General features: G+C 40.4%; 1 protein-coding gene across 1 annotated transcript in view; it reads left to right on the forward strand.

The window, feature by feature from the left end:
- Positions 1-22,971, forward strand: part of LOC114644787 (scavenger receptor cysteine-rich type 1 protein M130) — an 80,907-nt gene that overhangs the window by 52,876 nt on the left and 5,060 nt on the right. The gene's annotated exons all lie outside the window — the stretch shown is intronic.

Genomic DNA, 22,971 nt, shown 5'->3' on the forward strand with positions numbered 1-22,971 from the left:
AGAGAAGGAAGGTTGATATATTGTGCATGCAAGAGACTAAATGGAAGGGGAGTAAGGCCAGGTGGATTGGAGGTGGTTTCAAATGGTTCTATCACAGTGTGGAAGGGAGGAAAAATGGGGTAGGAGTTATTCTGAAGGAACAGTATGTCAAGAGTGTTTTGGAGGTGAAAAGAGTGTCAGGCAGAGTAATGATTATGAAGTTGGAAATTGGAGGTGTGATGATGAATGTTGTTAGTGCATATGCACCACATGTTGGGCATGCAATGGGTGAGAAAGAAGATTTTTGGAGTGAGTTGGATGAAGTGATGAACAGTGTACCTATGGGACAGAAAGTGGTGATTGGAGCGGATTTCAACGGGCATGTTGGTGAAGGGAACATTGGAGACGAGGAGGTGATGGGTAGGTATGGTGTCAAGGACAGGAATGAAGAAGGTCAGAGGATAGTGCATTTTGACAAAAGTATGGACATGGCTGTGGTGAATACGTATTTTAAGAAGAGGGAGGAACATAGGGTTATGTACAAGAGTGGAGGAAGATGCACACAGGTAGATTACATCCTATGCAGAAGAGTTGATCTGAAGGAGATTGAAGACTGCAAAGTGGTGGCAGGGGAAAGTGTAGTTAAGCAGCATAGGATGGTGGTCTGTAGGATGACATTGGAGATCAAGAAGAGGAAGAGAGTGAGAGCAGAGCCAAGGATCAAATGGTGGAAGTTGAAAAAGAAAGACTGCAAGGTTGAGTTTAGGGAGGAGGTGAGACAGGCACTGGGTTGCAGTGAAGAGTTACCAGACAGCTGGGAAACTACAGCAGATGTTGTAAGGGTGACAGCAAGAACGGTGCTTGGCGTGACATTTGGAAAGAGGAAGGAGGAAAAGGAAACCTGGTGGTGGAATAAGGAAATACAGGAGAATATACCGAGGAAGAGGATGGCAAAGAAGAAGTGGGATAGTCAGAGAGATGCAGAAAGTAGACAAGAGTACAAGGAGATAAGGCACAAGGTGAAGAGAGAGGTGGTGAAGGCCAAAGAAAAGGTGTATGATGAGCTGTATGAGAGGCTGGACACTAAGGAAGGAGAAAAGGACCTGTACTGATTGGCAAGACAGAGGGTCCGAGCTGGGAAAGATATGCAGCAGGTTAGGGTGATAAAGGATAAAGATGGAAGTGTACTCACAAGCGAGGAGAGTGTGTTGAGCAGATGGAAAGAGTACTTTGAGAGGCTGATGAATGAAGAGAATGAAAGAGAGAAGAGGTTGGATGATGTGGAGATAGTGAATTAGGAAGTGCAATGGATTAGCAAGGAGGAAGTAAGGACAGCTATGAAGAGGATGAAAAATGGAAAGGCTGTTGGTCCAGATGACATACCTATGGAAGCATGGAGGTGTTTAGGAGAGATGGCAGTGGAGTTTTTAACCAGATTGTTTAATGGAATCTTGGAAAGTGAGAGGATACCTGAGGAGTGGAGAAGAAGTGTACTGGTGCTGATATGTAAAACTAAGGGGGATGTGCAGGACTGCAGTAACTACAGGGGAATAAAATTGATGAGCCACAGCATGAAGTTATGGGAAAGAGTAGTGGAAGCTAGGTTAAGAAGGGAGGTGATGATTAGTGAGCAGCAGTTTGGTTTCATGCCAAGAAAGAGCACCACAGATGCAATGTTTGCTCTGAGGATGTTGATGGAGAAGTTTAGAGAAGGCCAGAAGGAGTTGCATTGAGTCTTTGTGGACCTGGAGAAAGCATATGACAGGCTGCCTCAAGAGGAGCTGTGGTATTGTATGAGGAAGTTGGGAGTGGCAGAGAAGTACGTAAAAGTTGTACAGGATATGTACGAGGGAAGTGTGACAGTGGTGAGGTCTGCGATAGGAGTGACGGATGCATTCAACGTGGAGATGAGATTACATCAGGGATCTGCTCTGAGCCCTTTCTTATTTGCAATGGTGATGGACAGGTCGACAGACGAGATTAGACAGGAGTCTCCATTGACTATGATGTTTACTTGATGACATTGTGATCTGTAGCAAGAGTAGGGAGCAGGTTGAGGAGACCCTGGAGAGATGGAGATATGCTCTAGAGAGGAGAGGAATGAAGGTCAGTAGGAACAAGACAGAATACATGTGTGTAAATAAGAGGGAGGTCAGTGGAAAGGTGAGGATGCAGTGAGTAGAGTTGGCGAAGGTGGATGAGTTTAAATACTTGGGATCAACAGTACAGAGTAATGGGGATTGTAGAAGAGAGGTGAAAAAGAGAGTGCAGGCAGGGTGGAATGGGTGGAGAAGAGTGTCAGAAGTAATTTGTGACAGATGGGTATCAGCAAGAGTGAAAGGGAAGGTCTACAGGACGGTAGTGAGACCAGCTTTGTTATATAGGTTGGAGACGGTGGCACTGACCAGAAAGCAGGAGACAGAGCTGGAGGCAGCAGAGTTAAAGATGCTGGGTGTGACGAGGATGGATAGGATCAGAAATGAGTACATTAGAGGGTCAGCTCAAGTTGGACAGTTGGGAGACAAAGTCAGAGGCGAGATTTTGTTGGTTTGGACATGTGCAGAGGAGAGATGCTGAGTATATTGGGAGAAGGACGCTAAGGATAGAGCTGCCAGGGAAGAGGAAAAGAGGAAGGCCTAAGCAAAGGTTTATGGATGTGGTGAGAGAGGACATGCAGGTGATTGGTGTGACAGAACAAGATGCAGAGGACAGAAAGATATGGAAGAAGATGATCTGCTGTGGCAACCTGTAACAGGAGTAGCCGCAAGAAGAAGAAAGATTGGCCGCACACTGAAAACATAATTTCTAAAAAAAAAAGATTATAAAATGAATATCTTCAATCTCCAGTAAGAACAACTACAAAAATGTAAACAATTAACATGAAAATAAGTTAACATAATAAAGAGTCAGAAAGATTCCCATCAATATGGAATTTTATAGTCATTTTTATTCAAAAAACAACACAAGGCCAAAATACAAAAAAAAAAAATTGTTCTGCATGTCTATGCAATGGTGTTTTCTATTTTCTTTTACAGTTACAAAACCAAGGCCAAAGGAAAGCCAAAGGAAAGCCAAAGGAGAAAAGATTTAAAAATTAAACTGTGAATACATTCTAAAATGTTTAACCATTCTTCCAGTGACTAATCTTTACAATCAATAGCAAGCTTGTAGAAATGGGAGATTGAGAGTTCAGTATGACATATGGTCACTGCATGAGATATTCACCTATGAGATGGTTATACTGGCTGCTCTTGATTAGGTTAATTATGGAAAGGCCAGATTCACACAAATAGGTCAATATACACATTGTCAGCAAAGAAGGACAAATCTGCAAGTTTATGTCCCTGAATCTCATTTTTAAGATGTGAGGTCTTGATCTTATCTGAGATCTCTGTCTGAAATCTGGCTTTATTGAAGGCAGGCAAAACTCTCTTGGATTTAACAGAGTGCGGATCTTTGACTTTGGAATCTTCAAATCACCAAAATGTTTACGCAAGATTTTGACTTCAGGAAGTTTTCTCACTAATCTGTGCCTTTTTGAGTGCACACGTTCAATGGCTTCCATGTCACAAAGTTTTGGAAATGATAGCTTTTGACTTGCTAAATCAATGAACATCAATTGACTTGTTAAATGGCCAGTTTTTTATTGTCATGCTAGGAGAGAGACATTTTACTGGCTGTCTGTGTAAACACTCATCCTAGTATAATCTCCCCAGTATATTATTGTTGTTCTCTAAATCTTTCTAATGTTGGTCACATATCTAATGCCTACATGGTTTCTCTCCTCACTTGCATGCTTGAAGTCTCTCCCCTACATCTTAGTACTGAGTAGGGTTAAGCTGTAAAAATTCATCGGGTTCACCAGCAACCTTGTTTGCCAAATTATTTCCTTTTGAATGTCACCAGGAAAGAGAGGTCACACATCAAACATGTTGGCTTCTCTGCACTGGCTCCCCTTGAGGTACAGGGTGGATTTTAAAGTTGTATTGCTAGTCCTTAGGTCTTAGGTCTTCTGACCAACTATCTGTTCAACAAACTTGTCTAAAGCTATGCTCCTGAACAGCTTATTACTTGCAATAAGATCAACTTTAAATCCTAGTTTAAAACCTATTTTTATTCACTTTTAGATCATATTGAATTTTGTCAATTTGATCTCCATTTTTATGGCCACTTTTATTATTGTACATTTGCAGGCATACTATTTGGTCTGTATTGATTATATTTTTATTTATATAAAATTTATATTCTTTTATTTTAATGTATTATGTTCTAATCTTCTGTTTTGCTGCCTGCTTTTACTGTTATAAAGCATGTTGGTCAACTTTTAATGAAATTTGCCATATAAATAAAGATGAATTATCTTGATAAGTGGTACAGTGATGCTTAAAAATGACTTAGCTACAACAAAATAAATTGCATCTAAAATCTATATGGGATAACAGTAGTTATATGACTACACCTTCTGTCAAAAAAATGATTGATGAGTTAAGCCCCGCCCCTTTTGGATTGACATCATAAACTCCCGCCCCCTTCCGGTTTTCCCGGCCGGAAGTCTGTCACTTCCGTGACCTTCGCCCTTCCTGTTTTTACCCCAGGAAACGGCCAAGATCCGTTTGGCGGATGTCCGGTCCTTCCTTGAACCCTCCCATCCTGTTTTTAAACCAGGAAACACCTGTCCCTTCCTTGAACCCTCCCATCCTGTTTTTACCCCGGGAAATGGCCAAGACTTTATTTGATGGATGGGTGCCCCCTCCTTGAACCCGCCCCCAATTCTCCCGATGACAAGTTCAGGCAAGTCTGTAGCAGACCCTGCCGTCCGCACCTCTTGGTGGTCGCAGGTCTTCTGACTTAAGAGTTTCCTGCCCACAGTCGGTTAACCCTGAGGACGCCCCCTTCCGCTTCCCCGCCCCTAGAGGAAGAGACTGCCCACACACACACACACACACACACACACGCACACACACACCGGATGGCCATCATAGTCATTTTGACTCTAAGTCCAGCCCCAGGCCAGTCCTTGATCATTTCTCCCCGAGGAGAGACAAACACACACACATGTTTCAGCCTGTCCATTCTGCCTTATAGCCATTCCTGACTCTAGTGCTTTGGGTAAGAAAATCTCTGTATCTATTATTTAAAATATCTAACCTTTTATTTAAGTCAAAATGATTTTCTTCAACTCACAGACGCTCTCTAAGCTGAAAAAGCCATTACTTCACCCCAGCCGGGTGCTGTCCGGCTCTCTGTCTCGGAGCAGGAGGCCTCTGCCTGTAGCCCGAGGAGAGATCGCCTCCACACACACACGCACACGCACCCCAACATGTTAAGGAAGGGCCCCTACCATCCAAGCCTCTTGGGTCCATTCCTGTCTCTAGTGCTTTGGGCAAGAAACTCTATGATTTAAAATATCTATTCCTTTATCTAAGTAAATGATTTCTTCACCTCACAGACCGTCTCTAAGCTGAAAAAGCCTTTACTTCACCCCGTAGGGTGCTGTCCGGCTGTCTGTCTCGGAGAAGATTGCCTGTAGTTTCCAAACACAAGCTGCCCGGTTCTCTCCGTCTACTGTTGGAGCAGACCGCTGCGCGTGCACGCAGAGCAGGCAAACTTTCTGACCGCACAGCCCCAGGAAACTGACAGACCCACAGGATGCGTCCTTCGCGCAGAGTGGTTTAGACCCTACCCCCAAGGCTACGAGCCTCAGGCGCTGCGTTCTCAGCGCATGCGTATCAGGAGCTAACCCCCACGAAATGTAAAAGTTTTTAATGATAACGAGATCGATATAAGATCTGTAAAATAATAGGCAACAGGATCCTTTTAAATAACGTTTGAGACGTATAAATTTTACCCCCAGGAGTTATATATTTAAAAAATCCCTGCCAAGTGAAATTGTCTTAAGCACCTCAGCAAGACTCAGATCGCTCGGGGGCAGTGTAAAAATGGTCTCACCTTGTGATATTAAAAGATTTCGAATGCTTACAAAGTTGACTTTTCAACCCGAACAATACACGGATGTTCACGGTCATCAGCTCTGACATCCTGAAGCTAAGGGGGTTGTGGGGTGTAGCTATTAGGACGGATCAATCCTTATACCGACACAAAAGATGTTCACACATAATTACTTTAACATAAGGTTCAGTTTGAAACACACTTAAAGTGAGGCCACACATTTGCTAAAATAAATCTATGCATAACGAAGGACCTTTTTTTAAAAATACAGGACTTTTCGGTGTCTGGCCATCTGCACAGGGCACCGACAGTCAATATAACGGTAAGAACCGTTCAGGATTATTATAAGTGTTAAACGAGCATGTTTTAAAACGGAGGGATGAATCCTTATATTTTATACTTAATATTTTCCAAGTTGATTCTCCGGTAATTCCATTTTAAAAATATTTGTTTAAAGTGTGCAGGAATTATCAGCATGTTAATTTACACACAGCGCATGTGTAGGAGCGTGAGCGCGCTCGTGTGTATATAAATTGTAGCATTTTATATTTCTGTCTCTCTATCTACGTGTACGACGATTAATGTTCATAGGACTGAAGCAAGCAATATTAGGTTTTTTTTTTCTCTTACCGAAACGGGCTTTACAATCCGTAAAGTTTTGTCTCGGCGTCTGAAATTCAAACAGGTTCTCTCCTCTGAGAATATTCAGGCCTGGTTTAAAAGAGCAGGCCGGGTGTGTGTAATAGCTCGGACATAAGACGTCAGTATTCTGAACTATGTGCTCGGTTATTTTATGTACGGAGCCGCCTGTTTTAAAAGTCTGATAACGAAACATTTATGCTTTATAAAAATTCTCATTTGGACAGCCGGCTGGAGACAGATTGACTGAACCCTGAACACGGACCCAAGAATTTATATCTTAATACACGGGGGCTCCGAGATCAGGCTGTCTGTTTTTATTTAAGTCTTTAGATTTTAAAAAGTTTGCTTGCGAGTGTATTCATATTTATACCCGTGATCCTATTAAACTAGTAATGAAAGGAATGGACGCGTTTAATAGGGGTCCGAGAAAACCCTCCCTTCTGATTTAAAAGGGTTTTTAACGGTAATTTTCTATCGCAGAGTTTTTAAACGGTGCAACGAGCCATCTTCAGCAGAGGGTTGAGTGCGTGTGTTACTGGGATATGTTTTAAGATACTTTACCAGGCACAGAGTATCCAATATATTAACACGGTACTAGTCAGGATTTCACTATGTTTTTTAATCTTGTGCATTGTTCAGTAAACCTTATTTTGGTGGATCAGAACATTTTGCTTACACCCCAATCATTATTCTCTTTAGGTTTTTAACTGTTATACCTACATTTTATAAGTTTCAGCAGTCCTTGTTTCTGTGACAGTAACTTAATCATATGGTGTAAAAATCCAGACTATTCACTTTTTAAAAGCTCTGAATTTACCAATTCAATCAATATGTCAGCTTTGGATCCATTTCACCAAGGCAATTGGGGGCTTCCTCTTTGTAGATTTTAGTTTGAAGGGACAGCATTTCTCAACCTTTAAAACTGTGTTATGAAAACTTGGGTCGCAAATACGTAATCGTGTCCCCCTAACGTTTTTCTTTTTTTTGAAAGGAGCCCCTAATACCAATTTGTTCTTTTTAAGTAATGATATAACATAGAGGCACGTTTTATTATACCTACTTAACTTTTAGCGACATTTATCTAACTCTATATTTATTTTTCTAGCATCAGAATGTAGTTTGAGTTAATTTGTTATGGTTTCAATAGATGTATTTTTCATATTTTCGATTCTTGTTTTCTTTTTGTTACGTCGCGCCCCCTCCCCCTAGGGGGACAGCCCCACAGTTTGGGAATCACTGTGTAGGGGATAATTTGTAAAACACTCTGCTTCACTTCAAGTTAAAGTAGATTTGCTCGGTTATTCAGCTGTCCATCGGTGTTCCATTTTTGTTATAAATTGTATTTAGTCTCTCTTTATTTACTAAACGTTTTATATGTTGAATAGAAAACAGTTATCTTGTTCAGGTTTTAACTTAAAACAGCATTTTCATCATCAGGCTATGAGCACTTTGATACTCAGGGTGCTTTGTATAATACAAAGTTTTAGAAATTCTCTTACTGCTTGGTAATAGCCTTCCATTTTATCGCAGTTATAAGCCCCTGAAAAATAAGAGTGGCTGTAGTACGTTATATAAGCCTATGCACTACAGGGCTGATCAGGCTTATTTTGGACATGTTAGGCAAATCAGGAAGGAAAATGTTTTAGTGAATAGTTACATAATATCTATTACCAGTAACGGCGTACTGCACGATAACGTGCAGTGAATACACTTGACTTGAGCATTCATATTATTCCTCCTCTTTCTCTGGACGTGTAGCATTCGTTTGCTCAGAGGATGAGGGGTTTGCTGCTTCCTGAGCAGCTCTTTTTTTTCTTCTCCACCCTAGAGGCCCCCTGCTTCTCACGCATGCGCAGCACGGCCGCCCTGCTGCGCGGTGCCGAGAGTTGATTCAACAATAAAAAGAGTAATAAAATCATCACCCGAAAGCGGATAGTAGCCGTCACGTAGTATATGTGTAACAAATTTCAAATCAATAGGTTTGCGAGCTGCAGGTGATGTAAAATCCTGGACAGCTACGTTAGCTTATTATAGAAGAAGATATGTGTTAGCACAAGGATTACAAGTTTACTAAAACTGTGAGGTTTATTCTTTCTTTTAGGTAGTCCAAGTTACATAGGACATCTAGCCTTGAAAACGGCTTTTTCCCCCATCTGTTTGTGAAAAAAAAAAACATCCTTTGTTTGAGTCGCATTCAGGGTGAAGGGGATGTAAGTTTGAACTGTGATTCCAAGAGTCAAGAAGTGGTTGCATTCTTCTTGATTACGAGTCAAAGGCCCCGGGGTTTGTGCGGTGATCATGGTCAAGGGCAGAGTTAAGCTAGACATTATTATTATTATTATTCCAAAATGAAACATTGACTCGCCCATATCCACATCAAGCAAGTATCACAAATACAAGACAGTAAAAAACTAAATTTACAAACAATAAGTCACAGAGGAAATTAAAAAACATATTAAGAACGGATCAACAGGGGATCAACCCAAACTCACAGCACACTGCAACTGAACCTACGTGTTTTGCAGTATATTGTTAGTAGCTAAACGGGCATCTATTTAGCCCGTTCCTCGGATTTGCAATGAGTTGGGTAAAACATTATTTAACATCTGAGAGTATGAGGCTAATTAACATTAGACTGGTATTGTTAGGACCTTATCCGGCACTAAAATTTGGGTTCCTCCAGAGTCAGGAAGAACATGAAAAAGTGGAGTTATAAAGGAGTTATTACAATTTGAAAAATTGTCATAAGGTATAAAAAACATTGATATGGGGACAAAACCAGCATGAAAAGAAACCTTTTTGAAATAAATAATAAGCTTTTTTGACGTGAACAGTCTGGAATAGTCTGAAGATGTCTTAAAGAGTTCATTTTTAAATAAAGCTTGCAAAAGTAATATTAAAAATATTAAAACTAAATAAAAACATAGAAGTACCATTTAATGATATCAACTAGTGTTAAGTATATTATCAAGCACTGGGCGCTGTTTATAAGGTTTAATTAATTTTGAAATTAACCATAGTTTGATACAGCTTTAAGAATGAGAATGCAAGACAAACCTATACATTAGAACACTCTAGACGAGAACAGGCCATTCAGCCCAACAAAGATCGCCAGTACTATCCACTTATTTGCACTTAATAACAAATGTTGCTGTTTCAATTAGGGGTATCTTGGATCTGTGTTTTATTTTAACCTTTTGACAAGAAACCCCTGGTCAGCGAAATATACCCCATATATTGAAAATGAACCGCGTCGACATGCTAACTAAATAGATATAAGATATTTTAGAATATGGACCTGGGCTCTACCCAGATGATTCTGACAAACTAAGGGGTCTCCGCTTCATTGCCAAACTTTCTGCGGGTGCTACGGATCTTGTAATGGAGAATGCAAAAGATTCTATAATCTTTAAGGGGCATGTGTCCACAGTGTTAACCAACCATAGTACGTGATGTTCAAAATTCAACTAGTGTTTTTCAGAAGAGATAGGACAAGTGCGGCGTGTGTTCTGTATTCTCTTTTCTGTATTAACAATTCACAATGACCAGACTCCCGAGACCTTACGTTTTTTTTTTTTTTTTATGTAGAAGTACATTTCACAAACATGAATAAGAGACAATCCATCAAACCGCTCTTGACCCAAAACAGGACCAAGCAGGGGGTGGGACCGACATCCCTCAAAATGCTTTTGACACAAAGAAGGGCCAATCAGGCGGGTGGGGTGGGACAGTCTTTTCAAAGAGTCTTTGGCCGCCCCCAAGCGGACAGGATTTGCCGGGCTATAAAACAACTTTTTCAACGATGTGTTTTGAACGGTTAACAATCAGCACCACTAAGGCTATGCTCCTGATCAGGCATGATGGTCTACAGGCCAGACGGGTCCCTACGATGACCTGTTTTGACGTGAGGCTATCGTGCCCGACTCCGAGGACTCTGCGCCTAACAGCTAGCCTCCAGACCAGCCTTTTTGGCTGTTCCTTCTTATGTCTTCAACTGACCAGATCTAGGAGCCTGAGCCTCCATTACCTGCCCCTGGTGATATGTCTGGGTCGGATAGTTTCCTGGAGAACCGCGCAGTACCTGACATTTTTGTACCTGCTAATGATGTTTCGGGGAGCCTAGCAGGGGCTGAGGAGATAGCCATTCAGGCCATGCTGTGTACAACCTGGTAGAGGCTCCGGCCTCTTGAAAAATATCAACCAAGGATGCGGATTATGCGGGCATGACCCTTGAAAAAACTGACGGCCCCTGGATGAAACATTTCCAAAGGCTCTGAAGCTGGGCCAGAGTTGGATGGCGGCTCTGCCGGATATAATAATGGATCGGTACCTAAAAGTACCTGTCAAGGATGTTGAATAGACCAATCCGGCCAGACATGGACTATGTGTCTGTTTGAGACTGACCGGTTCAGCAGCTGCTGTCTGTTTTCCGCAAACCGTGGCTCAGGAGCCTGGTCATCAAGACTCTGGACTGTTTCAACATCTTTCGGCCGTTTCACCAGATTCATGCCTTTGTACAAAATGCTGCTGACGAACTGAAAAATGAACATTCTATTAAGGAGTCGATTGTACAACGTACAAGACTTTTATAACACGGACGAAGCCTCTTACTCAAAAATACGGTAAATAGCCGATGCTTTCTCTAAACAACATTTTTTCTGTACCGGATAGTTCTGATGGACCTTTAGGGTTTTACGGGGTAAATGACATGGAAAATCAGATGAAGTGTCTGAACAGAATGTACCAGTGATATCACAGGCTTTTAAACAGGCTGTTCAGTTGTAATATTGTTTTGAAGTGGTTGGTAAAACCTTTCTGAATTTTAGTATTGTTTTTGAAAATGACCAATAAAGTAACATTTGATTTTTAAACCTTAACCCTAATTTCTTTCACCGTCAAGGATGGAGTGTCGTTGAAAAAGTTGTTTTATAGCCCAGCAAATCCTGTCCGCTTGGGGGCGGCCAAAGACTCTTTGAAAAGACTGTCCCACCCCACCCGCCTGATTGGCCCTTCTTTGTGTCAAAAGCATTTTGAGGGAAGTCGGTCCCACCCCCTGCTTGGTCCTGTTTTGGGTCATGAGCAGTTTGATGGATTGTCTCTTATTCATGTTTGTGAAATGTACTTCTACATAAAAAAAAAAAAAAAACGTAAGGTCTCGGGAGTCTGGTCATTGTGAATTGTTAATACAGAAAAGAGAATACAGAACACACGCCGCACTTGTCCTATCTCTTCTGAAAAACACTAGTTGAATTTTGAACATCACGTACTATGGTTGGTTAACACTGTGGACACATGCCCCTTAAAGATTATAGAATCTTTTGCATTCTCCATTACAAGATCCGTAGCACCCGCAGAAAGTTTGGCAATGAAGCGGAGACCCCTTAGTTTGTCAGAATCATCTGGGTAGAGCCCAGGTCCATATTCTAAAATATCTTATATCTATTTAGTTAGCATGTCGACGCGGTTCATTTTCAATATATGGGGTATATTTCGCTGACCAGGGGTTTCTTGTCAAAAGGTTAAAATAAAACACAGATCCAAGATACCCCTAATCGAAACGGCAACATTTGTTATTAAGTGCAAATAAGTGGATAGTACTGGCGATCTTTGTTGGGCTGAATGGCCTGTTCTCGTCTAGAGTGTTCTAATGTATAGGTTTGTCTTGCATTCTCATTCTTAAAGCTGTATCAAACTATGGTTAATTTCAAAATTAATTAAACCTTATAAACAGCGCCCAGTGCTTGATAATATACTTAACACTAGTTGATATCATTAAATGGTACTTCTATGTTTTTATTTAGTTTTAATATTACTTTTGCAAGCTTTATTTAAAAATGAACTCTTTAAGACATCTTCAGACTATTCCAGACTGTTCACGTCAAAAAAGCTTATTATTTATTTCAAAAAGGTTTCTTTTCATGCTGGTTTTGTCCCCATATCAATGTTTTTTATACCTTATGACAATTTTTCAAATTTTAATAACTCCTTTATAACTCCACTTTTTCATGTTCTTCCTGACTCTGGAGGAACCCAAATTTTAGTGCCGGATAAGGTCCTAACAATACCAGTCTAATGTTAATTAGCCTCATAGTCTCAGATGTTAAATAATGTTTTACCCAACTCATTGCAAATCCAAGGAACGGGCTAAATAGATGCCCGTTTAGCTACTAACAATATACTGCAAAACACGTAGGTTCAGTTGCAGTGTGCTGTGAGTTTGGGTTGTTCCCCTGTTGATCCGTTCTTAATATGTTTTTTAATTTCCTCTGTGACTTATTGTTTGTAAATTTAGTTTTTTACTGTCTTGTATTTGTGATACTTGCTTGATGTGGATATGGGCGAGTCAATGTTTCATTTTGGAATAATAATAATAATAATGTCTAGCTTAACTCTGCCCTTGACCATGATCACCGCACAAACCCTGGGGCCTTTGACTCGTAATCAAGAAGAATGCAACCACTTCTTGACTCTTGGAATCACAGTTCAAACTTACATCCCCTTCACCCTGAATGCGACTCAAACAAAGGATGTTTTTTTTTTTCACAAACAGATGGGGGAAAAAGCCGTTTTCAAGGCTAGATGTCCTATGTAACTTGGACTACCTAAAAGAAAGAATAAACCTCACAGTTTTAGTAAACTTGTAATCCTTGTGCTAACACATATCTTCTTCTATAATAAGCTAACGTAGCTGTCCAGGATTTTACATCACCTGCAGCTCGCAAACCTATTGATTTGAAATTTGTTACACATATACTACGTGACGGCTACTATCCGCTTTCGGGTGATGATTTTATTACTCTTTTTATTGTTGAATCAACTCTCGGCACCGCGCAGCAGGGCGGCCGTGCTGCGCATGCGTGAGAAGCAGGGGGCCTCTAGGGTGGAGAAGAAAAAAAAGAGCTGCTCAGGAAGCAGCAAACCCCTCATCCTCTGAGCAAACGAATGCTACACGTCCAGAGAAAGAGGAGGAATAATATGAATGCTCAAGTCAAGTGTATTCACTGCACGTTATCGTGCAGTACGCCGTTACTGGTAATAGATATTATGTAACTATTCACTAAAACATTTTCCTTCCTGATTTGCCTAACATGTCCAAAATAAGCCTGATCAGCCCTGTAGTGCATAGGCTTATATAACGTACTACAGCCACTCTTATTTTTCAGGGGCTTATAACTGCGATAAAATGGAAGGCTATTACCAAGCAGTAAGAGAATTTCTAAAACTTTGTATTATACAAAGCACCCTGAGTATCAAAGTGCTCATAGCCTGATGATGAAAATGCTGTTTTAGTTAAAACCTGAACAAGATAACTGTTTTCTATTCAACATATAAAACGTTTAGTAAATAAAGAGAGACTAAATACAATTTATAACAAAAATGGAACACCGATGGACAGCTGAATAACCGAGCAAATCTACTTTAACTTGAAGTGAAGCAGAGTGTTTTACAAATCATCCCCTACACAGTGATTCCCAAACTGTGGGGCTGTCCCCCTAGGGGGAGGGGGCGCGACGTAACAAAAAGAAAACAAGAATCGAAAATATGAAAAATACATCTATTGAAACCATAACAAATTAACTCAAACTACATTCTGATGCTAGAAAAATAAATATAGAGTTAGATAAATGTCGCTAAAAGTTAAGTAGGTATAATAAAACGTGCCTCTATGTTATATCATTACTTAAAAAGAACAAATTGGTATTAGGGGCTCCTTTCAAAAAAAAGAAAAACGTTAGGGGGACACGATTACGTATTTGCGACCCAAGTTTTCATAACACAGTTTTAAAGGTTGAGAAATGCTGTCCCTTCAAACTAAAATCTACAAAGAGGAAGCCCCCAATTGCCTTGGTGAAATGGATCCAAAGCTGACATATTGATTGAATTGGTAAATTCAGAGCTTTTAAAAAGTGAATAGTCTGGATTTTTACACCATATGATTAAGTTACTGTCACAGAAACAAGGACTGCTGAAACTTATAAAATGTAGGTATAACAGTTAAAAACCTAAAGAGAATAATGATTGGGGTGTAAGCAAAATGTTCTGATCCACCAAAATAAGGTTTACTGAACAATGCACAAGATTAAAAAACATAGTGAAATCCTGACTAGTATTGGTAAATTCAGAGCTTTTAAAAAGTGAATAGTCTGGATTTTTACACCATATGATTAAGTTACTGTCACAGAAACAAGGACTGCTGAAACTTATAAAATGTAGGTATAACAGTTAAAAACCTAAAGAGAATAATGATTGGGGTGTAAGCAAAATGTTCTGATCCACCAAAATAAGGTTTACTGAACAATGCACAAGATTAAAAAACATAGTGAAATCCTGACTAGTACCGTGTTAATATATTGGATACTCTGTGCCTGGTAAAGTATCTTAAAACATATCCCAGTAACACACGCACTCAACCCTCTGCTGAAGATGGCTCGTTGCACCGTTTAAAAACTCTGCGATAGAAAATTACCGTTAAAAACCCTTTTAAATCAGAAGGGAGGGTTTTCTCGGACCCCTATTAAACGCGTCCATTCCTTTCATTACTAGTTTAATAGGATCACGGGTATAAATATGAATACACTCGCAAGCAAACTTTTTAAAATCTAAAGACTTAAATAAAAACAGACAGCCTGATCTCGGAGCCCCCGTGTATTAAGATATAAATTCTTGGGTCCGTGTTCAGGGTTCAGTCAATCTGTCTCCAGCCGGCTGTCCAAATGAGAATTTTTATAAAGCATAAATGTTTCGTTATCAGACTTTTAAAACAGGCGGCTCCGTACATAAAATAACCGAGCACATAGTTCAGAATACTGACGTCTTATGTCCGAGCTATTACACACACCCGGCCTGCTCTTTTAAACCAGGCCTGAATATTCTCAGAGGAGAGAACCTGTTTGAATTTCAGACGCCGAGACAAAACTTAACGGATTGTAAAGCCCGTTTCGGTAAGAGAAAAAAAAAACCTAATATTGCTTGCTTCAGTCCTATGAACATTAATCGTCGTACACGTAGATAGAGAGATAGAAATATAAAATGCTACAATTTATATGCACACGAGCGCGCTCACGCTCCTACACATGCGCTGTGTAAATTAACATGCTGATAATTCCTGCACACTTTAAACAAATATTTTTAAAATGGAATTACCGGAGAATCAACTTGGAAAATATTAAGTATAAAATATAAGGATTCATCCCTCCGTTTTAAAACATGCTCGTTTAACACTTATAATAATCCTGAACGGTTCTTACCGTTATATTGACTGTCGGTGCCCTGTGCAGATGGCCAGACACCGAAAAGTCCTGTATTTTTTAAAAAAGGTCCTTCGTTATGCATAGATTTATTTTAGCAAATGTGTGGCCTCACTTTAAGTGTGTTTCAAACTGAACCTTATGTTAAAGTAATTATGTGTGAACATCTTTTGTGTCGGTATAAGGATTGATCCGTCCTAATAGCTACACCCCACAACCCCCTTAGCTTCAGGATGTCAGAGCTGATGACCGTGAACATCCGTGTATTGTTCGGGTTGAAAAGTCAACTTTGTAAGCATTCGAAATCTTTTAATATCACAAGGTGAGACCATTTTTACACTGCCCCCGAGCGATCTGAGTCTTGCTGAGGTGCTTAAGACAATTTCACTTGGCAGGGATTTTTTAAATATATAACTCCTGGGGGTAAAATTTATACGTCTCAAACGTTATTTAAAAGGATCCTGTTGCCTATTACTTTACAGATCTTATATCGATCTCGTTATCATTAAAAACTTTTACATTTCGTGGGGGTTAGCTCCTGATACGCATGCGCTGAGAACGCAGCGCCTGAGGCTCGTAGCCTTGGGGGTAGGGTCTAAACCACTCTGCGCGAAGGACGCATCCTGTGGGTCTGTCAGTTTCCTGGGGCTGTGCGGTCAGAAAGTTTGCCTGCTCTGCGTGCACGCGCAGCGGTCTGCTCCAACAGTAGACGGAGAGAACCGGGCAGCTTGTGTTTGGAAACTACAGGCAATCTTCTCCGAGACAGACAGCCGGACAGCACCCTACGGGGTGAAGTAAAGGCTTTTTCAGCTTAGAGACGGTCTGTGAGGTGAAGAAATCATTTACTTAGATAAAGGAATAGATATTTTAAATCATAGAGTTTCTTGCCCAAAGCACTAGAGACAGGAATGGACCCAAGAGGCTTGGATGGTAGGGGCCCTTCCTTAACATGTTGGGGTGCGTGTGCGTGTGGAGGCGATCTCTCCTCGGGCTACAGGCAGAGGCCTCCTGCTCCGAGACAGAGAGCCGGACAGCACCCGGCTGGGGTGAAGTAATGGCTTTTTCAGCTTAGAGAGCGTCTGTGAGTTGAAGAAAATCATTTTGACTTAAGAGATTTTCTTACCCAAAGCACTAGAATCAGGAATGGCTATAAGGCAGAATGGACAGGCTGAAACATGTGTGTGTGTTTGTCTCTCCTCGGGGAGAAATGATCAAGGACTGGCCTGGGGCTGGACTTAGAGTCAAAATGACTATGATGGCCATCCGGTGTGTGTGTGCGTGTGTGTGTGTGTGTGTGGGCAGTCTCTTCCTCTAGGGGCGGGGAAGCGGAAGGGGGCGTCCTCAGGGTTAACCGACTGTGGGCAGGAAACTCTTAAGTCAGAAGACCTGCGACCACCAAGAGGTGCGGATGGCAGGGTCTGCTACAGACTTGCCTGAACTTGTCCTCGGGAGAATTGGGGGCGGGTTCAAGGAGGGGGCACCCATCCATCAAATAAAGTCTTGGCCATTTCCCGGGGTAAAAACAGGATGGGAGGGTTCAAGGAAGGGACAGGTGTTTCCTGGTTTAAAAACAGGATGGGAGGGTTCAAGGAAGGACCGGACATCCGCCAAACGGATCTTGGCCGTTTCCTGGGGTAAAAACAGGAAGGGCGAAGGTCACGGAAGTGACAGACTTCCGGCCGGGAAAACCGGAAGGGGGCGGGAGTTTATGATGTCAATCCAAAAGGGGCGGGGCTTAACTCATCAATCATTTTTTGACATTTTGACAGAAGGTGTAGTCATATAACTACTGATAACCATACAATTCAAAGCTGTTGTTCATGTTCATGTCCTCCCTGCGGGGAGTTTGCATGTTCTCCCCGTGTCTGCTTGGGTTTCCTCCGGGTACTCTGGTTTCCTCCCACAGTCCAAAGACATACAGATTAGGTCCATTGGTGCTTCTAAATTGTCCGTAGTGTGTGCTTGGTGTGTGGGTGTGTGTGTGTGTGTATGTGTGTGCATGCCCTGCAGTGGGCTGGCGCCCTGCCCAGTGTTTGTTTCTTGCCTTGCGCCCTGTGTTGGCTGGGTTTGGCTCTAGCAGATCCCAGTGACCCTGTGGTTAGGATATAGCGGGTTGGATGGATGTTCATGTATCTATTCTTTGTGAACCTCAGATTTCTTCATCTGTTCAAAATGTGTTGAAACATTAATCAGTGACGTAGACAACTTGTAGGTAAATACCTTCCTGCTGGTTTACAGTGGCTGCAGATTTTTGTTCTAGCCAATCTATCAGTATTGTGAACATGTTGAGAAGCTCAAGGAAGAATATTAACTAAAAAAATGAAAATGTACTTTGAGTTGGATCTAGAGAATATTTGAGATTCATAGCAAAGGTCTAAACCAGGAACAGCTAAAGAAAGCATTTGTAACAAAATGCATTCTCAGAAAACAAAAAGGCCATAAAGCCTTAACGTCCCTTTCTGAAATAATGAACACACCAAGCAAAGCTTTGAGGTTTTAGAGTTTTATTCATTAAATTGGACAGTGCACCTCCATCTATTACAGGTGCACATCCTCAATGAACATGGTTACCACAAACAATACAGCTACAACCATGAAAAAAGGCTCCAAAATGGTGGTAGCAAATATTATGAAATGACCCTAGAATAACATTACAAAAGAAATGATAAAAAATAATAACAGAGCACATAAAAAAACTTAGAATTAACCAAAACAAATTGTAGATGTCCCAAACTTATGATTCATTTTTTATTTTAATATAGAGTGCTACTGTGGCACAGTGGTAGTGCTGCTGCCTTGCAGTAAAGAGACCAGAGTTTATGTCCCAGGTCCTCCCTGCATGGAGTTTGCATGTTCTCCCCATGTCTGTGTGGACTTCCTCTGGGTGCTCCGATTTCCTCCATAGTCCAAAGTTAGGTGGATTGGTTACACTAAATTGACCCTAGTGTGTGATAGGGGTGTGTGTGTATGTGTGTGTGTTCGCCCTGCGATGGACTAATGCCCTGTCCATTGTTTGTTCCTGCCTTGCGCCCTGTGCTAGCTGGGATAGGATCCAGCAGACCCCCATGTGCCCTGTTCAGGACTAAGCAGGCTAGAAAATGACTGACTGACTGACTGGTTTTGATATACTTTGTTAATCCCTGAAGGCAAATTGTCTTATCACATTACCTTTCGGGGTTAGAGTGCAGGGTTAGCCATTGTACAGTGCCCTGGAGCAATTTTCAGGTTATGGGCATTGCTCATTACAATCAGCTATTCTATGACAGCATCAATTTTTCCTTTGGGGCTTGTGTTAAAAAATCAAATTATGCATACATTTTGCTGGTTTTCCATATTAATGAATGCAGACATTGGGCAAAGGCAAGCAGGTCCATCATTTTTTATGCAGCTTCTGATTGTCAGAAGAACTGCAACAAAACCCTGCAGCCACTTGGACCTTACCATGCGTCTTTGGGATTTAGGGCTTGGAATGGCTCATTGGATACCTCATGATCCAAGAGACACAACTTTTATGCCTTCTGTCAAATACCATCCATCCATCCATTATCCAACCCGCTATATCCTAACTACAGGGTCATGGGGGTCTGCTGGAGCCAATCCCAGCCAACACATGGGACAAGGCAGGAAACAAACCCCGGGCAGGGCGCTAGCCCACCACAGGGCACACACACACACACACCCACACACCAAGCACACACTAGGGTCAATTTAGGATCGCCAATCCACCTAACCTGCATGTCTTTGGACTGTGGGAGGAAACCGGAGTACCTGGAGGAAACCCTTTCTGCGGAGAACATGCAAACTCCACGCAGGGAGGACCCGGAAAGTGAACCTGGGTCTCCTAACTGCGAGGCAGCAGCGCTACAACTGTGCCACCGTGCCCTGTCAAATACACCCTTTACGTTTTTCTGATTAGAACAATTATGTCAATGTAGCACCCTTTTGATAATTTCTTTGAAAGGGGCTTCCTGAATTCCCTTAATATATTAATAATACTGTATATCTGAAATTAGGTTGTTGTACTAGTAACTAACTCCCGAGTCCTAAGGAAAAAAATTAAACATTCAATTAAGTACAAAATATTATTCAAATACAACACAAATTAAAACTACTTACAGAGCTTTACTAGACAAAAAAAGAAGACATTCTTAAACTTTATTATGAAACAATAATATAGAAATTTTAATGGTCCTTTCCAATTATTTGAACAGTTATTATATTATAAAATGCAATGTACATTTAAAACAATTATGTTCTACCATTGCAGGCCTGAGATGACTCTTGCGTGTGGTGTGGCAAAATTCATTTAACAATGTCTCTTTTCTTTACATAAAAAATGAAGAGGGAAAAGCATCTTCACTAAAAAACATTTGCTATGACTTCTTTTAGTAAAGAGAGTAAAGCTGTGCACAGTTCTCCAGATTCTACCTCACAAATATATTATAATACTGCCCCTTGCTATGCTCTCTAGCAATATTTCTTCTTATCCCCATTGCAGCCAATCCAAAAAAAATCTGCTAGTGTTCTTGTCTCCTTTCTCTCGGCATTCTCAGCCATGCCCCTGTGTTTCCACTCCCATACTAAAGTGATTTCTTTCTCGTACCTTTTTATTCTACCAGTATTTTATTACAATGAGAGCACTAATAAAACTAAGAAATCACTATTACCTCAAGACATCCCTGTCTTTTTCTCTCTCCATTCAAATATTTACCACGGGCTACAACAATAACAGACCATTCAGCCCAACATAACTCATTATTCTCTATTCTCTTAACCCCTGCAAAAAAATCAAGAAGAGTTTTGAAAGTGATTCATGTACTACTGTTAAAACATAACTTGGTAGCTTAACCATATAATTATGATTCTCTGTATGAAGGCACAATTTATAACGTTTGCATAAAAATTTATCCATGACCAGTTTCTATATGTTTTGGCATATTCTTGCTGAAGCACGCATTTCATAGTAACAACTAAGATCCACCATGATGATTTCATTCATGCCTTTAAAAAACATGTCACTATCTAATATCTGTTTGCTCAAACTGAAAAAGGTTAAACTCTTTCAGTCTCTCCTCATAGCTCATACACTGCAGACCTCTAATCAGTCTAGGGAAAAGTCTTTATGGAATTTATCTACATTTTCTATGACTTCTTTGCAGTATGAAGAGTAAAGCTGCGCACAGTTCTCCAGATTCTACCTCACAAATATGTTATATAATTTCAGCAAAACCTTCAAGATTTGTAAATTTACACATATAACACCGAAATCCAATTAGCCCTTCTAATCACTTCCATACATTGCCTGAATGGGGACACAGAGACGTATGTGACACCTAAGTCCTTTTGAATAAACTGTACTGCAAGTTTCAGACTACCCCTTTGTGTACTCAAATTAAACATTTTTACTTCTTGTGTGTAATACTTTTCACTTGTTTATGTTAAATTTCACCTGTCATGATTAGAAAAATTTGTAAATATTGAACTTTTTAGATTCCATGCACTTCACTATTATTGTTTTAAAAGGAATGTCAGTTCTACATTTCATGTACTGTTAATTACAAAAACATATTGCTAATCTTAACAGGATTACATAATGACAAGCTTTGACTAAAGATGAGATTACCATTTTACAGCAGCACTATCAATATTTCCATTTTTAGAAGCAGAATTTCTGTTATTTATATTCAGTGGCATTTCTGACATGAAAATATGGGTGGGGCCACACATCCTGACAGAGAGAGACACACACACTCACACACCTTGTCACAAGAGGTGGAGCCAGAAGCAGTGCAGATAGTGTGTGTTAGGGAGTAAGTTATGCTGTTCAAGGACTTAAAAATCACAACCTACAAGACCTGCACCATTGGTCTGAGTGCATGGATCCTGGAAATCTCTGGAAGGATCCTGACTTGAATTAGCTTGCAGAGTTGGGATAAATGAGTGAAGATGGTGTTGCCTCTGATCCCAAATGATTAGTGTGAGGTGGAGTCAATGATGTGGATTATCAGGCAGAAAAAAAGGTCAATAGAACCACACAGAAGGAGTTGTGAAAAATTCAAAGAGGTGGCAGCAGTGTTGGAGAACTGCCAGCAAACCTCATGTGAGGGAGCAAGTAAGAGACACTGCATTTCGCAATGTATTGGGCTACCAGCACAAATGGTGAGAACATGTCAGCTGAATAATGCTATAAAAATATCACACATGATTAACATCAATCAACGTATTGTTTTGTCATACAGTACAGCCACCAAAAGACAATATTAAAATATATCTCCACATCAATGTCAAATATTCAACACTAAGACAGAAATGCAAATGAATATTCATAAATTGCCCATGTTTTTCAATGCACAATGTTCTGAATTATAATGTACATAGGTAACTGATATGACTTATTTTAATGGTAACAGGTACACCGCAATAGCAAGCTGTACCAAAAGTGTCGCAAAAAATCAACCAGTGTCACAGTTTAGAAGGCTGTTGCCTTCATGGCCCAAGGTGTATATAAAAAGTTCAGCGTGCACATGTGTGTGTTTAATACACTGCAGGGTCAAATGGCCTGTCCAAGCAACTCGGATCCAGGCTACCAGCCTCAGTCAAAAAGAAAATTTCACATGCTTCACAAAGAAATGTTTTTTGGGTAATAAAAAAACATTGCATTGAGCAAATGATTGAATATTGGAAAAAAAATGATTATGACAACCAACTTGATTTTACTATAAACTAGCTTGGCTGATTAATCATTGTTAACGTGTGTGATCAACACGTTAAAAATTTCTGCGATTACATTTTTTAACACAACCCCTAAATGCATTAATTTGATCTGGTCACTTTGACTGTGCTTCACACTTAATGAGACCTTTTTTGCTATTTATAATCTATACATATTTTCAGTCTAATACATGATTTCTCCTCTCTAGGTAACAGCTGTTGTATCATGCAGTTCAGCATGACATGAGCTATAACAGTGCTGATTATGCACAAAAGCTGAACAATAATTTTATATTTCTGCTGTTTAGTATTTTTTTGAGTAATAATAACTACTTTGATATGTTGTCTTGCACTTGCAGAAATTAATCACTGAGTTATTGTTGCTTTAAGAAAAATATTAATATGCATGGAGGAAATACAAAAATTGCAATTAATAAGCAGT

Source organism: Erpetoichthys calabaricus, chromosome 11 (genome assembly GCF_900747795.2).
Source record: "Erpetoichthys calabaricus chromosome 11, fErpCal1.3, whole genome shotgun sequence".
NCBI lineage: Eukaryota > Metazoa > Chordata > Cladistia > Polypteriformes > Polypteridae > Erpetoichthys > Erpetoichthys calabaricus.